The 15,596-nt window shown below is 32.6% G+C and overlaps 1 protein-coding gene across 5 annotated transcripts in view; it reads left to right on the top strand.

Annotated features, from left to right (window-relative positions):
• Nucleotides 1–15,596, top strand: part of Oatp30B (Organic anion transporting polypeptide 30B) — a 173,191-nt gene that overhangs the window by 96,694 nt on the left and 60,901 nt on the right. The window contains exon 1 of one of the 5 annotated variants that reach the window (XM_075295504.1): nucleotides 8,595–8,613. The exons of the other annotated variants lie outside the window; for them this stretch is intronic. The gene's annotated coding sequence lies outside the window, so the exon portion shown is untranslated. Of the gene's footprint in view, nucleotides 1–8,594; nucleotides 8,614–15,596 lie in introns of those variants that run through there. 5 annotated transcript variants of the gene reach the window in all.

Below are 15,596 nucleotides of genomic sequence, written 5' to 3'. Positions count from 1 at the left end.
AGCCACCTTCTTCGCCGCAGAAAGCCAGTTTGCCTTGAACTGCTGCTCGTCCTTAGCAGTTTTTTTGGTCTTCTTTAGGCGGAGCTCTGGCGTGTTGGGAGGGTTCTTGTCCTTGGGAACCACCTGCACGTTGTTGGCGGCGTACCACTCCATGGCCTTTTTACCGTAATGGCAAGATGCCAAATCCGGCCAAAACAGTACGGAACAACCGTGTTTCTTAAGGAAAGGCAGCAGACGTTTATTCAAACACTCTTTCACGTAAATTTCTTGGTTGACAGTCCCGGAAGCTATGAAAATGCTACTTTTCAAGTCACAGGTACAGATGGCTTGCCAAACCAGATATTTCTTTGCGAACTTTGACAGTTTTATGTGCTTGAAAATATCTGCTACCTTTCCCCTTCCTTTTGCCGTATAAAACTCCTGTCCCGGAAGCTGCTTGTAGTCGGCTTTGACGTAGGTTTCGTCGTCCATTACCACGCAGTCAAACTTCGTCAGCATCGTCGTGAACAGCCTCCGGGATCGCGCTTTGGCCGTCGTATTTTGTTTATCATCGCGATTTGGAATCACTACCTTCTTGTAAGTCGGTAGTCCGGCTCGTTTTTTGGCTCGATGCACGGTTGTGGACGATACACCCAGCTTATTTGCGGCATCTCGGAGAGAGAGGTTAGGGTTTCGCTTGAAACTACCGGCAACTCTCTTTGTCGTCTCAGCGGCTTCCGGTTTTCGATTGCCCCCCGATCCAGACTTCCTGGCTGTCGACAAACGTTCCCCAAACACTTTAATTACATTTGTAACGGTTGATTTGGCAACTTTTAGCGATTTTGCCAGCTTTGCGTGCGAGTAGCTCGGATTTTCGCGATGCGCGAGCAAAATTTTGATACGCTGCTCTTCTTGCTTGGACGGCATTTTGACAACTGAAGAGTGAATTCCAAAATCAAAATAGGAGTAACATTCTACACACACACACCTTCAAAATGAGGGTTGTTCAGGTTTTTTAAATGCAAAATTGAAAGAAATACGTCAAGTTTATATTGACCAAATTTTGACCGTATCACCCTTTAATATGGTTCATTTTTCGTAACCACAACGAAAATTAATTTAGCTAAAGGAAAACTTATAAAATTTCAGTAAATGTTTTTTAGTTCACTAACTGCGTAATGGAAAGGATTTTTCCTTAATTAAATTTCCAACACAGTAGTTAATGCATCGTTGATTGTAAAGGGTGATTTGTTAAGAGCTTGATAACTTAAAAAAAAAAAAACGCATAAAATTTGCAAAATCTCATCGGTTCTTTATTTGAAACGTTAGATTGGTCCATGACATTTACTTTTTGAAGATAATTTCATTTAAATGTTGACCGCGGCTGCGTCTTAGGTGGTCCATTCGGAAAGTCCAATTTTGGGCAACTTTTTCGAGCATTTCGGCCGGAATAGCCCGAATTTCTTCGGAAATGTTGTCTTCCAAAGCTGGAATAGTTGCTGGCTTATTTCTGTAGACTTTAGACTTGACGTAGCCCTACAAAAAATAGTCTAAAGGCGTCAAATCGCATGATCTTGGTGGCCAACTTACCGGTCCATTTCTTGAGATGAATTGTTCTCCGAAGTTTTCCCTCAAAATGGCCATAGAATCGCGAGCTGTGTGGCATGTAGCGCCATCTTGTTGAAACCACATGTCAACCAAGTTCAGTTCTTCCATTTTTGGCAACAAAAAGTTTGTTAGCATCGAACGATAGCGATCGCCATTCACCGTAACGTTGCGTCCAACAGCATCTTTGAAAAAATACGGTCCAATGATTCCACCAGCGTACAAACCACACCAAACAGTGCATTTTTCAGGATGCATGGGCAGTTCTTGAACGGCTTCTGGTTGCTCTTCACTCCAATTTTGCTTATTTACGTAGCCGTTCAACCAGAAATGAGCCTCATCGCTGAACAAAATTTGTCGATAAAAAAGCGGATTTTCTGCCAACTTTTCTAGGGCCCATTCACTGAAAATTCGACGTTGTGGCAGATCGTAAGTCTATTCATGATGAAATGTCAAAGCATACTGAGCATCTTTCTCTTTGACACCATGTCTGAAATCCCACGTGATCTGTCAAATACTAATGCATGAAAATCCTAACCTCAAAAGAATCACCCTTTATTATAAAAATACATAGGCAATATAAAAATTCGTATAGCGCCAAAGACATTTTTATTTGTTTGAACGATGTGATTTTCGTAGAAATTAGGTAGAATGCATTCCATATATTAGTTAACATTTCCCTATATTTATGTACCCTTATACTACAGAATGAAAAAATTTAACTGAATTGAATTCATATGTGGATTGATTTTATTGAACGTTTTTCATTCAGTTGGACAAATCTTACATATTTGTGGTAAACCTTTTACTTCAAAATTAGAACTGCTTACCTTCGTTTTGAATACAATTTATTTATTTATATAAGCAATTTTTTCTTCTATAAAATACATGTTTTATTAATATATTAAATATACTTATTTAAAATCAACAGCATCGACTGGTCTTGAAATATTAGTTTATTATTCCACTATTTCCAATTTCCATGTAATGTTATCAACTGTAAACCTCATATTTCTTCTTCTTGTACCTTTCACTTTTAATAAGTTGCTGCCTAACGATTTTGTCCTCCTCTTACAATTTCAATACAAATATAAAAAATCATAAACCAACTTTTGTCACAAAAGGTTAGCGTCACTGACTATTACCTGATAATTGAACACTAATTAAGGGGTTGTTCTTCTGGTATTTTCTTACTAATTTAAAATAACAAATATTTTATATAACAGGTTGGCTGATAAGTCCCCGGTCTAACAAAGAAAAATAATTTTTTTTTGTCAAAATTCGTTTTTATTATTCAACTTAGTTCCCTTCAAGAGCGATACAACGATTATAACGATCTTCAAATTTTTTGATACCATTTTGGTAGTACTCCTTCGGTTTTGCCTCAAAATAGGCCTCAGTTTCGGCGGTCACCTTTTCATTGAAGCCAAATTTTTTCCCTGCGAGCATCCTTTTGAGGTCTGAGAACAAGAAAAAGTCGCTCGGGGCCAGATCTGGAGAATACGGTGGGTGGGGAAGCAATTGGAAGCCCAATTCATGAATTTTTGCCATCGTTCTCAATGACTTGTGGCACGGTCTTGGTGAAACAACACTTTTTTCTTCTTCACATGGGGCCGTTTTGCCGCGATTTCGACCTTCAAACGCTCCAATAAAGCCTTATAATAGCCACTGTTGATGGTTTTTCCCTTCTCAAGATAATCGATAAAAATTATTCCATGCGCATCCCAAAAAACAAGGGCCATTACTTTGCCAGCGGACTTTTGAGTCTTTCCACGCTTCGGAGACGGTTCACCGGTCGCTGTCCACTCAGCCGACTGTCGATTGGACTCAGTGATGGAGCCAAGTTTCATCCATTGTCACATATCGACGGAAAAACTCGGGTGCATTACGAGTTAATAGCTGCAAACACCGCTCAGAATCATCAACACGTTGTTGTTGTTGGTCAAATGTGAGCTCGCGCGCCACCCATTTTGCACAGAGCTTCCGCATATCCATATTTATTATTTATTTTGATGAATGATATGACCAACACGTTCCTTTGATATCATTAAGGCCTCTGCTATCTCGGTCAACTTCATTTTACGGTCATTCAAAATCATTTTGTGGATTTTTTTGATGTTTTCGTCGGTAACCACCTCTTTCGGGCGTCCACCGTCCTCCGTGCTCATTTCACCACGCTTGAATTTTGCATACCAATCAATTATTGTTGATTTCCCTGGGGCAGAGTCCGGAAACTCATTATCAAGCCAAGTTTTTGCTTCCACTGTATATTTTCCCTTCAGAAAACAGTATTTTATCAAAACACGAAATTCCTGTTTTTCCATTTTTTCACAATAACAAAAGTGCTTCACAAAACACGCTCTATCTCACAAACTAATTGACTTACACGCGTCAAATTTTGACACGAATCATTTGAAGGTTGGTACTATATAAAAATAATATGCATTTAATACTAGCGACGCCATCTATGTATCAGACCGGGGACTTATCAGCCAACCTGTTATTTTAGTTGTTATTTATTATTTTACTAAATTATTTTTTTAGCTATCTCTCCGTTTATCATAACAACACGATTCCAACTAAACAAACAACCCACGCGCAAACATATCGATTACATCGATGACAGGTATCGATTAAAGGTAGATACAAGAAATATAGGAAAATTTCCTATATTCTAATAAGTGTGTTTCCTTAAGTTTTGAAAGGATTGAATACTTCTTAGTACGAATGAACTAAAATATTTTTCTATGCCAAGTGTTATTCGTATGTATGATAAGCTTTATATAATAAAGGAAGTCAGAATTATCATTTTATAGGAAATTTTACTAAATTTGAGGAAACGTGGGTTTAGTTCGGGGTTTGTTTATTTTTACGAATGCTTTGTTATCAGTGAATAAAATTTTCTTTTTCAGTAGTAAATTCTTATACCCAACGAAGAAAACAGTATTAGTAAAATTCCATGCCTTATTCTTTTAGGATTTTTTTTTACGATTTTATTATTTCACACAAAAATTTAACTTAATGGAAATAGAATGGCTAAATTAAATTGGTGAACATTTTTTCCTTTAGTTTCGAAGGCTCTTTTTTCTGGGTGTATGATTGTTTGTGTTTGTTATTGCGTGTTTTATGCTATTGTTTTGATTCTAGAGACAGTGTGGATAGGGTTGCCAGATGATGGTTGCCGAAATCCGGGACATTGCGCCGTACATTCCGGGATTTGTCGGGACAAGCAAAAACAGTCATATTTTTCGATATTAGTTCCCCATATTTTATCACTTGGTAAATTTGCATAAACGCCATGGCGTAGTCGTAATTGTCAGCAAGCTTTGAAATTCCCAAATATATTGGAGCCTCTGAAACTTTCTCCCAAGATGGCTGCGACGATTTTATATAAAACGTAAATAATTTTGGGAATATTTTTTTAAACGGAAACCGAAACTCATATTTACTGGCATATTACTTTCGGGTTTGGCAAGCAAACTCAAGCTCTGAGGTGACAATCGCTGATTCTTTTGTAGTGGCTTTCGACTGGACTGGGAATTTGGATATCGCCATGGACATGGTTTTAGGTATATTTCGTATCCGAATTGGGGATTGTTATAGTGTCACTAAAGGGTCTATGGTAATCATAGGATAAAATCGAACTTTGAAATGATGGTAGGGAGCACAAACTTGACTTATAATTTGTTAAAATGCATTTTGCAGAAAAACGTGAATTGGATATTTGCGTATATTTTTTTTACATTTACTACTCAAGTGACAGCTGATGATTCGCAAGACAGTGATTTAATTTTTTTCTCAAAGTGGTGAGATTAAATGAAATGGTACAAAATCGGACAAACAAATGTACATTTAAAATGTATGAAAATCCAAAACCAAAAATATTTTTGAAAGCGATTTAATTTTAAATCGTTTTCATTTTTAAGAAATGTAAAAAAAATAAAACATATGCATTGAGTAATTGAAATTCCGGGATATTTGGTAAATTTTGTGAAAGATCCGGGACACTTCATAGAGACGAAATTCCGGGACAATCCAGGCGAATCCCGGCCATCTGGCAAGCCTAAGTGTGGATGAATTTCTTGAATGTTCCTTGTGTGTTGTTGGTATCTTTTGTGGCGATAGTTGTTTTGTTGCAATCAAAGATAATAAAAGAGGAAGATGGGAGATTGGCTACTGAGCACATCAAACCATTTACCACATTAGTTTAATACTCGAACCAAACGCGTATACGACAAGTATTGACATAGCATTAAAATGCACATAAAAACAAAATTAAGAGCACGAAATAAATTTCCATAAATGGGAAAATGTAATTTTTTTGTTGTTGCCTAAAATTTATCATTGTTTCATTAAGAAAATTAAATTTTTCATTTAAAAAATAAAAACTAAAAACAACTAAAAGGTTACAAAGGGATCGTGTGTTTGGAGTTGTTGTTTTTTTTGCTGCTTTTGTTTTTCTTTACGGTAGGTATGTGTCCTTTTATGACTATTTGTGTCTTTGAGTTTTATTGCTGCATTCAGTTCTGTTGATGTATTTATAAAGTGTACACGTGGTTTTTATTTTGCAAAATTTTGCGTGCGTTTTAAAAACTGAGAAGTGAATGGTGTGATGTTAAAGAAAACAAAAACGCTTTATATTGGTACAAAACTCAAAAACAAATCACAGCTTATTTCTGTTAATAGTTTAAAATTAGTGCGGATTTAAAATTGATTTACATGAAAAATATACATAATGAGTGGTAATAGGATGATCTATATTTACTCTACATCTGAAAACACTTTTTTGAATATCTTTTTTATGTTACGGAAATTCCTTGAGAACTTGAGAGTTCGAGCTTTGCCGCTAAAATAAAAAAAAAAAATCAGCAAACAAGTATAACATATTACGTCTTTGACGCAAATTTCAATATAACTAAATGGGGAATAGCCCAAAGCAGTTTTTTTTCATAAAGTTTATACTCTTTAACCGTTTCGGGACGACAGGGATGTTTTTATCCCAGAAAAATTTAAAAAATCATATCTCTGAAAATTCTCACACGATTTGGTTGAAAACCGACCCAAATCATAATTTATATTTTTCTCTACAAAAAAATTTAATACAGCTGTCATCATAACACATGAAGCTTATGTCAAAAGTCATAAATCAGTTCGCGCGGTTTGAGTTGCTAATAAGACCATCGACAAAAGCTCAAAAAACAAGTTTTTTAATTGTGGAAAAAAGTGTCATTTAGTAAAGTTTTACTCAAACAGTTGTTATTTCATAGAAAATATAATCGAAAACCAATAAAATGATATTTTTCTGAAGTTGCGGCTAAGGTAAGTTTCGTGGGATAAAATCATCCCAAAACTGTTTATTTGTGGAACGTTAACATCCCAACCAAAGACAATAAACTCTAGGAAGATAGGAAATTGGCTACTGAGGAGATCAAACCATTTACCGTGTTAGTTTCATACTCGAACCAAACGCGTATACGACAAGTATTGACATAGCATTAAAATGCAAATAAGAAGAAATTAAGTGCACGAAATAAATTTCCTTAAACGGGAAAATGTAATTTTTTGTTATTGCCTAAAATTTAACATTGTTTCATTAAGAAAATTAATTTTTTCGTTTAAAAAATAAAAACGAAAAACAAATAAAAAATTACAAACATGTATGGAATTAACATGGTAAATGCAACATTTGGTATGACGCAAGCCAATTTCCTATCTTCCTCAAGTTTATTGTCTTTGTTCCCAACCGTACTCATTCACATTATTTTTCTTAGAAAGAAGGAAGCAAGCATTGACGAAGGAAGCATGTAAGCGAAAATACGACGCAAAGTTCGAACAGGACCCCTCAGCACTATGAAAAAACGTATCAAACAAAATCTGGGGGATCATTTACCAACACGAACAAAAAAGCGACAACGGTGCGTAAATTGGAAAGAAAGTCGCACAAATCAGCTTTGCATTGCCTGCAACTTGGCGTTTTGTAAAAAATGTTTCACACCTTGCCATAGAAACTAATTAAAATAATTTTATGCTACAATAAATATTATAAAAGAATAAAATAAATTGAAATAAAGTAAAATATATTCTGATTTTATTATTCAAATTTTGCTTTTCAGGTGTGTTTGGGATGTTTTTGTCCCAGGACGATATCTCCTTTTCGGAACGTCCTAAAAATATATTATGAAATGACTTTTCTTAAAACAACATTAGGAGAATATATCTAAACTTTTTTTGATGGCTACAAAAGTTCTCGTCCCGAAACGGATAAAATGGAATATTAGTAATCGTGAAAAAATGGCGATTTAACGGATAAACTCGAACTTAGTACCCATCTTTAATACTAAATGCTATACTGGCTAGTGGAATTTATGTCTAATTTTACTATTTTAATATTTTTTATTTCAAATATATTCTGAGATGAATTTCAAAAATTTCCCATTAGTCCATGGATATGATTCCAATAATGTACCTTCTGGATGCTAAGTTTTCTTTCTATAAACGGTATTCCGTCCGTTTTTAATAAAACCAAAATTTCAATTTATTTAAAATAATAAGGTAGACATTAACTGCAGGCCTTCTAATGATAATTTTTTGCAATAGAGAGGTAATAATGAACTAAAATACGATGCAATACAAGAACTATTTTATAAGAAAATCATGAACTTATCTAGATGAAAAAAATCGTTGGCGCCAAATCATGGTCATTCTTACTATGGATTCGTTTATGTTTCGTAAACAATAGTTCATTTTTTTTCGGTGAGAAATTCTAACAAAAAATTTGCACTGTATTCCTCAAAAAAAATAATTATGAAAGTTAAAATAATTGACAAATTTATAATGGTATGATGTTATAAATACTTCATCCGCAGGTTTTGTTTTCCGATTGATATTATTAAAGGATGTCTAATTCAGCAATATTCCGTAGTCGGCAAGATCCCCCTACCTCAATCCCATCGAAAATTCTTGATTGATTCTGAAAAGACTGCTAAGAATATACCAACCATACGTTCCGACAAATTTGCACCAAATAAGGTAAAAACATGGCAACAAAATTTAATTTGATAAAAAATTAAGCAAAGATTACGAACATTCTTTTAATTATTTAATTTATATTTATTTACAAAATTAGACTTATAGTATAATATAAGAATAATGTTAGAAGGAAAAGTAGCATTGACTACAGTGGCCATCAGCTGTTCTTTTAATTAAAGTTTCATTTTTTTAAAGAAATTTGTCATTAATATTTTGTAAATTGCGTGTCCTGAAATTTAGGTTTCACAATCTTTTAAAATGCAAATAAAGAAGAATAAGTGTAGCCTACATTTATAGACATTTTCATTCTATTGTTTACATGTCAATGACTTATGTGGAATGTTTTTCTAATAACTTAAAAATACAGATTTAAAAAACAACAATTGTTTTTCTTCTGGTTTTGTAATTAAATCAGTAGTTAACATTTCTTTGCATTTTTGTACTGACGTAAACATGGCCACATTATATTATTGTTAAAGTTAACGCATTACTTTCGTATGAGCTTCAGTATAAAAGTTTTCTCAATTTCTATCTCGCGTCCCATTTTAAAGCAATTTAATAAAAATTTCATGTTATGGATGGTTGCCACTTTGTAATTTGCGAATGGCGTTCAGAGACCAATCTAACTGCAAAACTTAGACAGACCACTGTGTATTTAATCACTATGGCCTTTTTAAAATATGTTAACTATTGGCACGATACAAATAAAGTGGTTATGCGGCGTAAAAGATACGAAATGCAAACAATGAATGCTCCAGTTAATTTTTAATTCAGGCCTTTCTAAATCTCTTTGGAATTATTTCATCAATAACACAGGGGAACAAAATTGAACTTGTTTTGTGTTGATTTGAAATTTATCGCAAATTTTTAGTAATTTGAGGTCGCTGAATCCAAATCTGCACTTGGTTTTTTTCTATCTGCTCGATTTTTCGAGATATACCGTTATGTTCAAAATTAAGGCCCTTTCCCTACATATATTGGAATAACTTGAAAACTATACAACATATTAAATTAAAAAAAAAAAAAACAAGTAAGGAAAGTCTAAAGTCGGGCGGGGCCGACTATTTTATACCCTTCACCACTTTGTAAGTCCACATTTCCGATACCATATCAAATCCGTCCAATGTGTTGGATGCTATATGAATCCATACACATATATTCTGTATATCTTCGCAGATCTGTACAGAGTTCTGCAATACTTATAGATTTTACATTTAAGTCGGCTAATGCGCTGAGGTGGAACACAATGTTAGTAAAAAAAATATAGGAAACATTAAATATGAACCAATTTTGAGGCAACTTCGCAAAGGTGTATTTATGATTTATCGGTCGATAGATGTGTAATAGAGTAATAGGAAAATTTGAGTCATTTTGATAAGTTTTCGACTTGGCAGTGGCGATTTGATAAGGAAAATTGAGGTATTTCGTCCAATTTTGCCTAAATAGGAAAAACATATATATGGAATCTATATCGAAATCTGAACCGATTGCAATCAAATTTCACATGCATAGTTACTATGTTGAATCTACTCCCTGTGCAAAATTTCACGTAAATCGGATAAGAACTTTGACCTCTGTGGTCATATGACGGAAAATTGGGCGAAAGATATATATGGGAGCTATATCAAAATCTGAACCGATTTCAACCAAAATAAACACGCATATGCAGAACCTTAATTCTACTGCCTGTGCAAAGTTTCAAGTTCAATTCTACTCCCTCTGCAAAATTTCACGTAAATCAGAGTAGCACTTTTCCCTCTGTGGGCATATTAGTCCAAATCGGGCGAATGATATATATGGGAGCTATATCTAAATCTGAACCGACTTCAACTAAATTTTGCACAATTAACGATACTATAAAACGTACTCCTTGTGCAAAATTTCAAGCAACTCAGGGCAAAACTCTGGCTTTTGAGGCCATATAAATCCAAATCGGACGAAAGATATATATGGGAGCTATATCTTAATCGGAACCGATTTTAACCAAATTAAGCACACTTAACGATACTATTAAACGTACTTGTTGTGCAAAATTTGAAGCAAGTCAGGACAAAACTCTGGCTTTTGGGGCCATATAAGTCCAAATCGGTCGAAAGATATATATATGGGAGCTATATCTAAATCTGAACCGATTTCAACTAAATTTGGCACAATTAACGATACTATTAAACGTACTCGTTGTGCAAAATTTTAAGCAAATCAGGGCAAAACTCTCGCTTTTGGGGTCATATAAGTCCAAATCGGACGAAAGATATATATGGGAGCTATATATAAATCTGAACCGATTTAGCTGATATTTGGCAGTTTTGACGGGACTGACAAAACATTCAGATGTACAAAATTTGAAGAACATCGGTTCATAAATACGTGAATTATGATCAAATCGGTGATAACTATATATGGCAGCTATATCTAAATCTGAACCGATTTTTTCCAAAATCAATAGCGATTGTCTTCTACCCGAAGAAAGACGTTATGTCAAATTTGAGGACGATCGGACTTAAACTGCGACCTGTACTTTGTGCACAAAATTACATATACAGACAGACGGACGGACAGACAGACAGACGGACATCGCTAAATCGACTCAGAATTTAATTCTAAGCCGATCGGTATACTAAAAGATGGGTCTATGACAATTATTTCTTGGCGTTACATACAAATGCACAAACTTATTATACCCTGTACCACAGTAGTGGTGAAGGGTATAAATATCGGAAAATCCCTAACATTTTTGCTCTATTCCTCTATGATATTCTATAATATTTCATGAAAGTACTTACAACAAAAAAAGAAAATCACTTGGTTCCAAAGACCTTGACCATTTTGTAATTGATTCCGAGCCATAGACGAGGCTTTTTTAAAATTAAAGGCTATCTTTTTTGGGAGCTATATACCTTTATACCTACAAAAAAAAACTGTTTTATAGGATGAATGATTTACCTCTTGTGAAAATTGAACTAAATTGTATTCCACATTTTGAGATTTCCACAAAGCGTTCTTAAAACCAGGAAAATTTAATGTCTTTGTGTACTGCTTTAATGTAATTCACGAATTAAATCCATTGGAGCCAAATCGTACCAACATTTTCTTCTGTTTTAGTTCATATTGAACTTATGTGTACGGTCATTGAACTTAGTACCTACGTTTAGTTCATAAAATGTTTGAGCCGTACTTAAGAAGAGGAAAATTTCATTGGGCTGTAGAAAATTTCTCAAAACAATAATAAAAACAAGTAAGTAAAGTAGAAAGTCGGGCGGGGCCGACTATATCATACCCTAAACCACCATTACAGAATTAGTAATCATAAGCATTTGTGGGGTAACATATAGGTCTGGGAGATAAACCGCAGTTGCATATTTAAGAAAATTAAGGGGTACATGTCTATGGGTGCTTTGTGTCAATCTGACTATAGCTCATAGTCAATGTTGCCAGGGAAAATGTTCGGTTTACCCTACAAGGACAAAAACAGTTCCCTACTTTCCCATACATTCCCAAACAATTTTCCCTACTATATTTTTCGTTAAATTTAAAAAATTTTACAAAACAAAAATGGTTGTTAGTAGTTTATTATCTTAAAACATGAATATGCTACGTACACAGAAAAAAAAGTGTCTCGTAAATTTAAGAAGATTTTTAAAATAATTTATTACAAGAATTTTCCAGAATTTTAGTTCATTTTTCGTATCTTCAACGAAAATTAACTACTCGAAAGGAAATTTTACAAATTCTAAGTAGCAATCGTTTAGTTCATGGCCTACAAAATACGATGGAAATTTCCTTAAAAAATTTCTTAACTGGTAGTTAAAAATTCGTTTGTCATGCTATAAAACTACTTGTGAAATGTAAAGTATTTTCTAAATAATAAGTGCAATTTACTATAAGATTTTTTTGTATGAGAAAATATTTTTTTACGAAAAATGAACTTGAAAGTGGATAGGAATTTCTTACTGACAATTCCTATAGTTAATAATTGTTGGTAAAAATTACCCAATGAAATATTTTTAGTTCACATGTAATTAAATTTATATACATTTTCGTCAAAAATGGTAGATAACATTCCATGAAAATTTTGCAAATTTTAAGTTAAACGTTTCATCGTTCATAAACTGGTGTGCCTTTACGAATATTATTCTTAGAGTAAATTGTCAGCAGATGCGATGAACTAATGCATAGTACAGAGATCTTTATCGGAATAGTGGAATGTGATTAATGTAAAGATGATGTTACTTGAGTTTTGTTGTGTATACATGAGCGTGGGGTTGTTTTTATTTTTGTTCATTTAGTGGTTTGTGTGTGCGTGTGTTTGTTATTCGTTGATGGTTTTTGGCTGGATGAGGTGTTGTTTTCAATAAAGGCACATGTGTTTTTGTTGTTGTAGGGATGTTTTGGCTTTGCTTGGTTTTGTTTGGCATGCTTCAGTTGTACAGTTGGCGTTGGCGTGGGTTGTTGCATCTTTTAAGCAGGTATGCAACAAGGGAATATAAAGGCATGGAATATTTTGGATTTTTGAGACATATTATTATTGGTGTTTGTTTATTAAACCTTTTAAATGAAAGTTATTAATATTTTATCGGTAGTTTAGAAAAAAGTTATTAAGAATATTTAGTAAAATATGTTGGAGTTGAAGGTGTATTGAAATTTTCATTATTCAATGTAAAAAATTAATATTCAATTCCAGATGAATTTGGAAAATTTTTGTTATATCTCAGCGTACAGTTTAGTCATAAATTGGTAAGTATTTTTTTAATATGGCTTTCTTTTAAAAAGAATATTTTTTATGTATATTATTATTTGTTAATTAATTTTTTTTTGGAAACCAGTTTAATGTTTTTCTTTGTTGTAAAAGCAATATTTAATTTCAGAGCAACTCCACATGGATACAAATAAATTAAAAAAATAGAGAATTGGTAAGTTTTGCTAAAAATTGGCTTTCTTTCAACTAGAATATTTACGTTTTTATGACCTTTTTATCATCAAAATTACAGGTAATACCATATGTTAGTATTTCTTTAATCAAATTTTTTGGAAACCAATGTTATATTTTTAATGTAAAAAAGAAATATTTAATTTCAGAATAACCCCTTAAAAATTTGGAAACATTTTTAGTACTCCTTTGCTTGTAATTTAATAGTGAATTGGTAAGGATTCTCCAACTTTCTTTTAGCCCTGGACAGTCATCCTTATTTTTTTGTACATTAACGTCATCCTTCGTCATTTTGACTACGGCTCATTTCAAGACGCTATAATTTTCATCGTGAGCGAAAAAGTGAACCAAACTTGAATTTATTTTCTTATTCAATTTGGTTTTAAGTAGTATAACACAAAAATTCCTAAAACGGTCGAATTAGTATAACTTAAATTTACCATTTCCCAATAGACTAAAATGCATTTTAAATCGAAAATGAAATTATTTTTGGAAACCTATTAAATAATTTTAATTAATGTAAAAAATATATATTTAATTTCAGAGTAACCCAAATAAATTTGGACAACTTTTTATATTTCCCCTCAGCGTACAATTTAATAGAGAATTGGTAAGTTTTATATTAAAACTTTGTCTTTCTTTCAACTAGAATATTTATTTTATTATATCCTTCACATCGATAACAACACAGTTTTTTTTATATAGAATACTTCATTATTTCTCTAATTGTTTCAGGTACAAATTTTATGAGATACGTTTTCCAAAGAAAAGTTGAATTCCTTACACCATTTGATAAAATGCCCCCAAATATGGTAAGTTACAAGCAAATATAAAGAATTAAAAACTTGCATTTCATTACACGGTGTTAATTTTTAACAATTTTCATTATTGTTCCATTTTTTTCCAGCAAGATATGTGAAAAATTACCTACGATGAATAAAAAAAGGATAAGTCAAAATGTCCAAACAGCGAGTTCAAATGAACTACTCTCTATTCCACGTGGTCATAATTTTTATTCACAAAAAACATTGTATTAAGAACTTTCATCATAAGTTTTTAAATAAAGTACTTTTGCTTAAAGAAAGTTTAATTTTAATGTATGAACATTTTCATAATAGTAAAACGATTTGTTGTTCCTTTAATTATTTAATTTCTCTGTACTGTGGAAGGAGTGATTTAAAACTAGTTTAGTTGTCGACATTTTAAAGAGACTGTAAACCAATTTTTATTATCGGGTTTCCCACAAAATAAGCAAGTAAACCAAAAGAATATTGACTTTTTAACTTGGTAGGGGTATATAAATCTTATGGTGTTGTAAAAATGAACTAAAATACAATGTTATAGATGAATTAAAATTTAAGAGAATTATAAACTAGACAAGTTGAAAAAAATCTTAAGGGCTAAATCATGGTCAATATTACTACAGTTTAGTTCATTTTGCAATGGAAATGGGTTCACTGTTTTTTCAGTGTATATAACTTAGAATATAAATTTGTATTACTACCACGTTTGCCACACTTGGTAGAATTCTACCCAAATTAGTAATCTTTTTTGTTAAATCTCTTTAAAAATAAAATTTTGGAAAAAGTTTCTATACACAGAAAAAAAGTGTCTCGTAAATTTAAGAAGATTTTTACAATAATTTATTACAAGAATTTTCCAGAATTTTAGTTCATTTTTCGTATCTTCAACGAAAATTAACTACACGAAAGGAAATTTTACAAATTCTAAGTAGCAATCGTTTAGTTCATGGCCTACAAAATACGATGGAAATTTCCTTAAAAAATTTCTTAACTGGTAGTTAAAAATTCGTTTGTCATGCTATAAAACTACTTCTGAAATGTAAAGTATTTTCTAAATAATAAGTGCCATTTACTATAAGATTTTTTTGTATGAGAAAATATTTTTTTACGAAAAATGAACTTGAAAGTGGATAGCAATTTCTTACTGACAATTCCTATAGTTAATAATTGTTGGTAAAAAATTACCCAATGAAATATTTTTAGTTCACATGTAATTAAATTTATAGATATTTTCGTCAAAAATGGTAGATAAC

This window comes from Haematobia irritans, chromosome 2, assembly GCF_050003625.1.
Source record: "Haematobia irritans isolate KBUSLIRL chromosome 2, ASM5000362v1, whole genome shotgun sequence".
Taxonomy (NCBI): Eukaryota; Metazoa; Arthropoda; class Insecta; order Diptera; family Muscidae; genus Haematobia; species Haematobia irritans.
This window is presented reverse-complemented; position numbering and strand designations above follow the sequence as displayed.